We start from the raw sequence: 6,626 nt of genomic DNA, 5'->3' as shown, positions 1-6,626 counted from the left end.
AGCCCCCTGGGGAGAGCAGGCCAGAGAGCAGAGCATGGCCCAGCCCTGACGGAAGGCGGGGAGGGGCGGAGGCCGGCAGCAGCTGCCCTGGGTGCACCAGGAGCCCTGGAGCTGCTTTACCGGCTGTCACTGAGGCAGGTTCCTAACTCTCCTAACATCGCCTGGCCTATAAAGTGAGGACGCGGGACCTGCTGCGTGCCGGCCACTGCGGACCCCTGCCCACATAGTATCTCGTTTCACCGAATGACAGGGACTCACCCCCACAACACACTCACTGCCACGCACTGGCCCTGGAGACCGCCCAGACCGAGGCTGAGGAGCTGTGAGCAGCATGTGTCCTCGCCAGGCTCTGGGTCAGAGGGGACCACGGCACCCCTCCCCTGACCGCTTCCTGCAGAATTACTCGTGCTCCAGTTACTGAATGGGCTGGGGGAGGGGGCCAGGCTATTTATAGACACTCATTCATCTTTGTTCAGCCTCCAGCGCCTCCAGGACTGGGACCCTGGTGTCCCAGCTGCAGGAATTCCCAGGGCCTTGGTACTGAGCAAGGGGGCATTTCCTCAATGCCATGTCCCAGAAGTGTGGGAAGGGGTGGTTCCTGCCCAAGCTGGCAAGGGACAATGAGGGCCCTTGTGCACCACACGTAAGGCACACAGGCTGGGAATGAGACTCCTGGGGCCGGGCCAAGCGAACACAGGGCCCCGCCATGCCCCTGTTCACCCCAACTGCCACCGCGGATCCTGGAGCCTCCGTGGTGCGAGAGTGGGAAGGCCCAGGGTCTGAGGGGCCAGGCTCAGCTCCACCAGCCATAGGTCCCCACATCTTTGACCACTCCACCTCCCCTGCCCCTTCCAAAGGCTCTCACGGTGCTGTGCTGGGTGGTCCCCTCGGGGCTGAAGTGGCGCTCCACGTACTGTGAAGACAGGAGGTGACTGAGGAGGAAGCAGGGGCCGTGGGTCAGGATCCAGGTCCTTGCCTCAGCCCGGCCCCAGCCCGGGCCATCCAGGCCATGCCTTGGCCTCCCCCGCAGCCCTGCCTCCGGCCCACACTCACTGGTTCAGCTCCAGGTCCAGGGTGAAGTTGGAGTTGAAGGCTGGGATCACGAAGCTCACCTGGGCCAGGTGGACGGGCTGGGGGGGAGGCAGAGGAGAGTCAGTCTGAGGGGCTTAAAGGTGGGGATCGGGGAGACTCAGGGCAGAGACTAGCCCTGGGGTGAGGAAGGCCTTGCCCGCTGGGGAAGATGCTTTGCTCAAGCTCCTCTTCCTCCCTGACCCTGCTCCTCCCAGGCCCTGGCCTGCCTCTGCTGTGTGCAGAGCCCCACCCTGGGGGAATAGGAGGCCGGGGAAGGATCCTGTGGGAGAACGGGAGATGGAGCAGGCCCGTTCCTGGCCCCCTACCCGGACCGATCTCCTCGGACTGTGCAGACGGAGTGGGGAGCAGGGCGGACTCCATCCCTTTGCCCCAGAAGCTGGAGCAACAGGCAGGGGCCACCCTGTCAGGAGGAAGGGACTTTGGTCCTCTGGCCCCAAATCCATTGCCCTCTGTCTTGACCAAAAGAGCTCATCTTTAATATTTCAGTCCCATGGTTAATTTTTAAACACGGAAGTTTTCCTGATGAATTTTTCAGAGGGGCCTGTGCAGTGGGGCTGGGAGGCTCCAGGTTGCCACGGCAACATACCAGGCCTGAGCAAGATGACTGCCCTTGCAGGCCTGGGTGCCCAGTCTCTGTGGGCTAATGGAGACCTCAAACCCCAGGCCTATATTCCTAGGAGGGCAGAGTGGCCCAGAGAGAAGAGGGCATGGAGTCCAGGTGAGGGCGAGGCAGCCTTTTCAGGTTCTGAGCCACGGGAGCCATAGGGACACACCTCGAGGCTCCCATTCATCCTAAACGGGATGCACAGAACGGCTGGGAGGATTCCAGGTGCAGCCTTCTTCCCACTCCTCCCTCCCACCCATTTAAGAAAACTGAACAGAGACCAGACGATAGCGTGATGGTTATGTTGCTGGGCTTTCATGTAGCCGACTGCGGTTCAAGCCCCGATCTGGCGGGTTAAAACTCACACTGGGCACAAGTGTGTGTGTGTCCAAAATCCCGAGAGAAGAATGGAGGAGAAGGAATTGCGGCGTGGCCATCCCCCCTGGGGGGTGATTTCTCGCTTTCTGTCTCTCTCTGTCTTTCTAGCAAGTGCACACACCCTATAGCAAAAACCTCTCTGAAAAAAAAGACTAAACACCCATGGGGTTCGCAGGTGGCGTGGTAGTTAAGGTATTTGACTCCCACATGGCCGACCGTAGTTCGAATTCCAGACCTGGTGGCTTGCTTTCTTTCTTTCTTTCTTTCTTTCTTTCTTTCTTTCTTTCTTCTTTCTTTTTAAGAGAGATTTTTGCTATAAGGCAGGTGCATTCACTAGAGAGACAGGAAACAAGAAATCACTCCCAGGAGGATGGCCATGCCACAGTCTCTGCTCCCTTTTCTCGGGATTTTGGGCACATATACCCAGTATGAGTTTTAGGTCACTGAGTCTGGGACTTGAACCATGGTTGACTATGTGGGAGTCCAGCAACATAACCATTATGCCATCTGCCAGTCCCCTATTTTTTTAAAAGAATTATTTCCTTTATTTTATTTATCATTATTGTTATTTTCAATTTGACCAGAGTGAGACAGAGTGAGAGAAAGGAAGCCACTGGGTCTGGGATTCAAACCATGTTCAGCCATGCAGGAGTCCAGTGCCCTTAACCATGCCACCTGCCGGTCCCTACTTTCTCATTTTTCCTCTCTTTCTCTCTGTGTCTCTGGTCAAATTTAAAAAATAATAATACTAAATGAAATTAAATAAAATTTTTAAAAAGACTGAACACCTGGTATTGGTGAGTGTTGCCCCATTGTCTAGCACACTGGGGGCTTTGTTTGCTACCGTACTTCAGTGGTAGGGGGGCAGACTGCAGGAAGGAAGGGGGCCCCATGGTCAGGTCATGGCCCCAGAGCATGCTGTCTGGCTGGCTTTCTCTGTGGCCACCTGGTCATCCCCTGTCTTACTGCGTGCTCCTCACACACTGGGCGCTGGTCTGAGCACTGCAGGAACTTCCGAGGTGCATGGGAAATGGGTGTCATGGAAAATGTGTGGATCAAAATCCTCTTTGCATCAGATTAAACTCGTACTTTAATTCCATTTCTCTGTGAACTTTATTTACTTATTTATTTATTTTGGAGAGGTTTTTGCTATAGGGCGCATGTACTTGCCAGCAAGACAGAGAGAGGCAGAAAGCAAGAAATCATCCCCCAGGGGAGATGGCCACACCACAGTCCCTTCTCCTCCATTCTCCTCTCGGGATCTTGGGCATGCACGCACACGTGCCCAATGTGAGTTTAAGCCACCGGGTCTAGGACTCGAATCGCAGTCAGCTGCATGGGAGTCCAGCGACATAGCCATTATGCCAACTGCTGGTTCCCAGGAGTCTAGCATTTAATCACCATGCCACCTGCTGGCCCCCTTCAGGAACTTTTTTGAAGTCCTTCCCATGATCATATATGATCTTTACAACACCCTTAGGGGTAGATGCTACCGTTATTTTCATCTGACATACGGGAAAAGTCAGCACAGAAAGGCTAACCTACCTAAGGTCACACAGCTAAAAGGTGGTGGTGGAGCTGGGACTCGAACCTCGGGAGCTGCTCCCAGAGCGTTCTCACCCAAACGACGAAGTAAAAGGGAAGTGGACCCAGTGACCACGAGAGGCTCCTGGAGAGGGGTGAGGTGAAACAAAGGGTCAGAGCTCAGCTAGATAGACCTCGGCGCCTCAAGGGCATTGAGTCACCCCATCCCAGGCTCACCGAGGCTCCAAGCTCCACCCTGAGCCCCTGGAGCATCGATCAGACTGGAAATAGAAAGTCAAGGACAGGGAGTCCCTGCTTCCCTCTCCCCGCCCCTCGGCCTGGCCCCGCCTGGACCTTCCCTCTCCTCCCTCAGAACGTCCCTGCTAATTCTACCTGCACCCCACAAAGCCCCCTCTGGTGCCCAGAGGAGCAGCCTGTCCAGGTCCCTCGCCCTGATTTCTCTCTCTCTCTCAAGCTGTGCAGCCTCAAGGATGACCCAGCAGCCTCTCTGAGCTTCAGAGTTTCCACCGAAAATGGGCAGATGAGCCCAGATGGGAGGCTGGGAGGCTGGCTGTCTGGTGGGGGTCCTCCTGGGCTTAGAGGGTTCCAGTGGAGTCTGTAAGCCCAGGCATTTACAGCAGCACCCCCTCCCTCACCCCAGCAGGCAGTAAACTGACCCATCTGCCTCCCTCCCCTCTGCGGAGGCCAGGCTAACTCCCACACTGGGGAGGCCCAGACACCCCAGGGCCCTCTTTGCCCACCCTCTCCTGCAGCCTGTGAGCCCCCGTCCCTCCCCTGGCTGATGAGGCTGAATTGTGGGGATACGCTGCCCTGCTGACCAGGTGGACTGGGCTGGGGAGGAGTCCCCCAAAAGCAGTGTGGGGAGGAGGAGAGACACCAGATATGCAGGTGTGTTTGCCCAGCTGGGCCGATGTGGGGACGCAGGCCTGCATGCGGTGTGCGGGAAGAGCTGGTCAGGCACCCACGTCTCTGTCCCCGGGACCCTGAATCCTAGCTGCCTGGAGAAGACGCACCTGCTGAAACCAGCCAGACCGCCAGGCTCTAGGACAATGCTCTATCCAAACCAAACTACTCTCCACACCTGGCCCCGCCGCAGGGCCCTGACCTCGTCCCATTACCCTCGGTCCCTGGGGCCCTTCAGTCTTGAGGTCACGCCAGTCCTCCGGCTGCTCTGACCCCGTGCCCGGCTCAGCACTGCTTGTGACCAGCCGGCCGCAACCCTGTGCCCTCTGCTGCCGCTGCCTCCCCGGCGGCCCGCTCTCACATGCTCCAGCTCAATTTGACCTCAACCCGCCCAGGTTGCCGGTCCTCACTTTACAAATGCCAGGCCGAGGCTTGGGGAGAGACACTTGGAGGTGACCCCCAGGGTCACACCAGGGAAGTGCAGGGCCAGTCTCCCCGGGGCCCAGGGCTGGAGTTTGCGTCTGCCATGGCAACTGTGGCTGCCTGGTAGGGGTGGCCATACCCTCCACCCAAGGCTTTCCTGTCCTTGTCCTGCCCACTCCCCTGGACACCTGCTTCCAGGGAACTGTGCTTGTCCCTCCATGCCCTGGTCAGGCCCAACAAGATGCAGGTGCAGAAAGAAGGCAAAGATGCACCAGAGCCCAGTGGGTATGTCCAAGCTGTGCCTAGACTCACAGGATCAGTCTTGGGAATGGGGACACTCGGGATTAAGTTCCCAAAGGCCTCAGCAACTCCAACGTGCAGACCACTGCTCCCTACAACCTTCAGGAACCAACCTCAAACACCCACCCTAAGACCCACCACCTGGGCCTCCACTTCCTCCCACAAGCTTCTCCTCCCCACCCTCAACTGCAAAGCCTGCACTGCCCACCCGCAGGGCTTGGCCCCTCTCGGCCCCAGGCACTGGGCACACCTCTGGACTCTGTTTTCCTTCAGCACAGGTTCAGCTTTGCACCTGGGCGACCTTTAGGCCCCTGGAGCCAGGGCGGTGCCAGCCTTTTCCCTGCCCCCGTGCTTGACACTCACGTTGGATTGGAAAGGCCTCAGGAAGCCTGAGAGGGGCTGGGCCCACCTGCTCTGGTAGTTGAGGGAGCAGATTCCACACGGCCAGCCTCCCAGTTTGAGTATTAGACTGGGTGGCTTGAAAAACATGCCAGGCACACGTGCAAGCATGCCCAAAATCTCCAAAGGAGGGAGAAATGGAGAAGGATCCTGAGGGTGCTTTCTTCCTCTCTATCCCTCTGAGGCTTCGGTCAGCACATGTACCCTTTGGCAATGAAAAAAACTGGCCTGAAGGAGTGACTTAGTTTCTCAACTCAGTTTCCCCTTGTTGAGAGGATCGAACAAAAGCTCTTCTGAACATTTTGTCCAATGAAGAAGTAAGTGGAAATAGGACTTTGAGGGACTGGATAAAAGACCCCCTTGGTCACCTCTTGTGACAGGGATGTGACAGGACAGTGGCTTTATGCTCCAGACCTGGAGTGACTGACCGTGTGCCATATCACCCAAGCAGGTCTTTCTGGAATCCCTTCTTCCCCACTGAGGAGGACTCCACTACCCTTGGGGGTTAGGGAGTTGCGGAAAGGGCATTCAGAGAGGTGGGGCCCCACCGGGGAGTCCTGGCTGGCTCGCCCCCCGCCTGCACACCAGCCAGCCCCCCGCATCCCCAAGCAATGTGCTAACGCTCCATTTATTCACCAACAGGGCAGCAGGAGTCCCAGCTAATGAGAGCAGGTGGATACATTTCTGATGATGGGATTTGACCTAAATTTTTCAGGACAGAGTCACCTCTTTACAGGGTCATCGGTCCCTCTGGGGACAGACTCTGGACAGCTGGGCTCCTCTAGGCAGCCAGGAGGGGTGCTTGGGTGAGGAGGCCAAGTCCACAGGCCAGAGTCTGCCTGGAGAAGACTTGAGATGCCACCCTGCCCATGTGGCTCCTGCCCTGAACCCCACCCCACCTGGAGCTGACAGGTAACCCCATTTCTTTTTTTTTTTTTTTTTGGAGAGGTTTTCGCTATAGGGCGCGTGCGCTCGCCAGACA

The sequence above is a fragment of the Tupaia chinensis genome, unplaced genomic scaffold (assembly GCF_000334495.1).
Source record: "Tupaia chinensis unplaced genomic scaffold, TupChi_1.0 Scaffold148004_1, whole genome shotgun sequence".
In the NCBI taxonomy this organism is placed as follows: Eukaryota; Metazoa; Chordata; class Mammalia; order Scandentia; family Tupaiidae; genus Tupaia; species Tupaia belangeri.
This window is presented reverse-complemented; position numbering follows the sequence as displayed.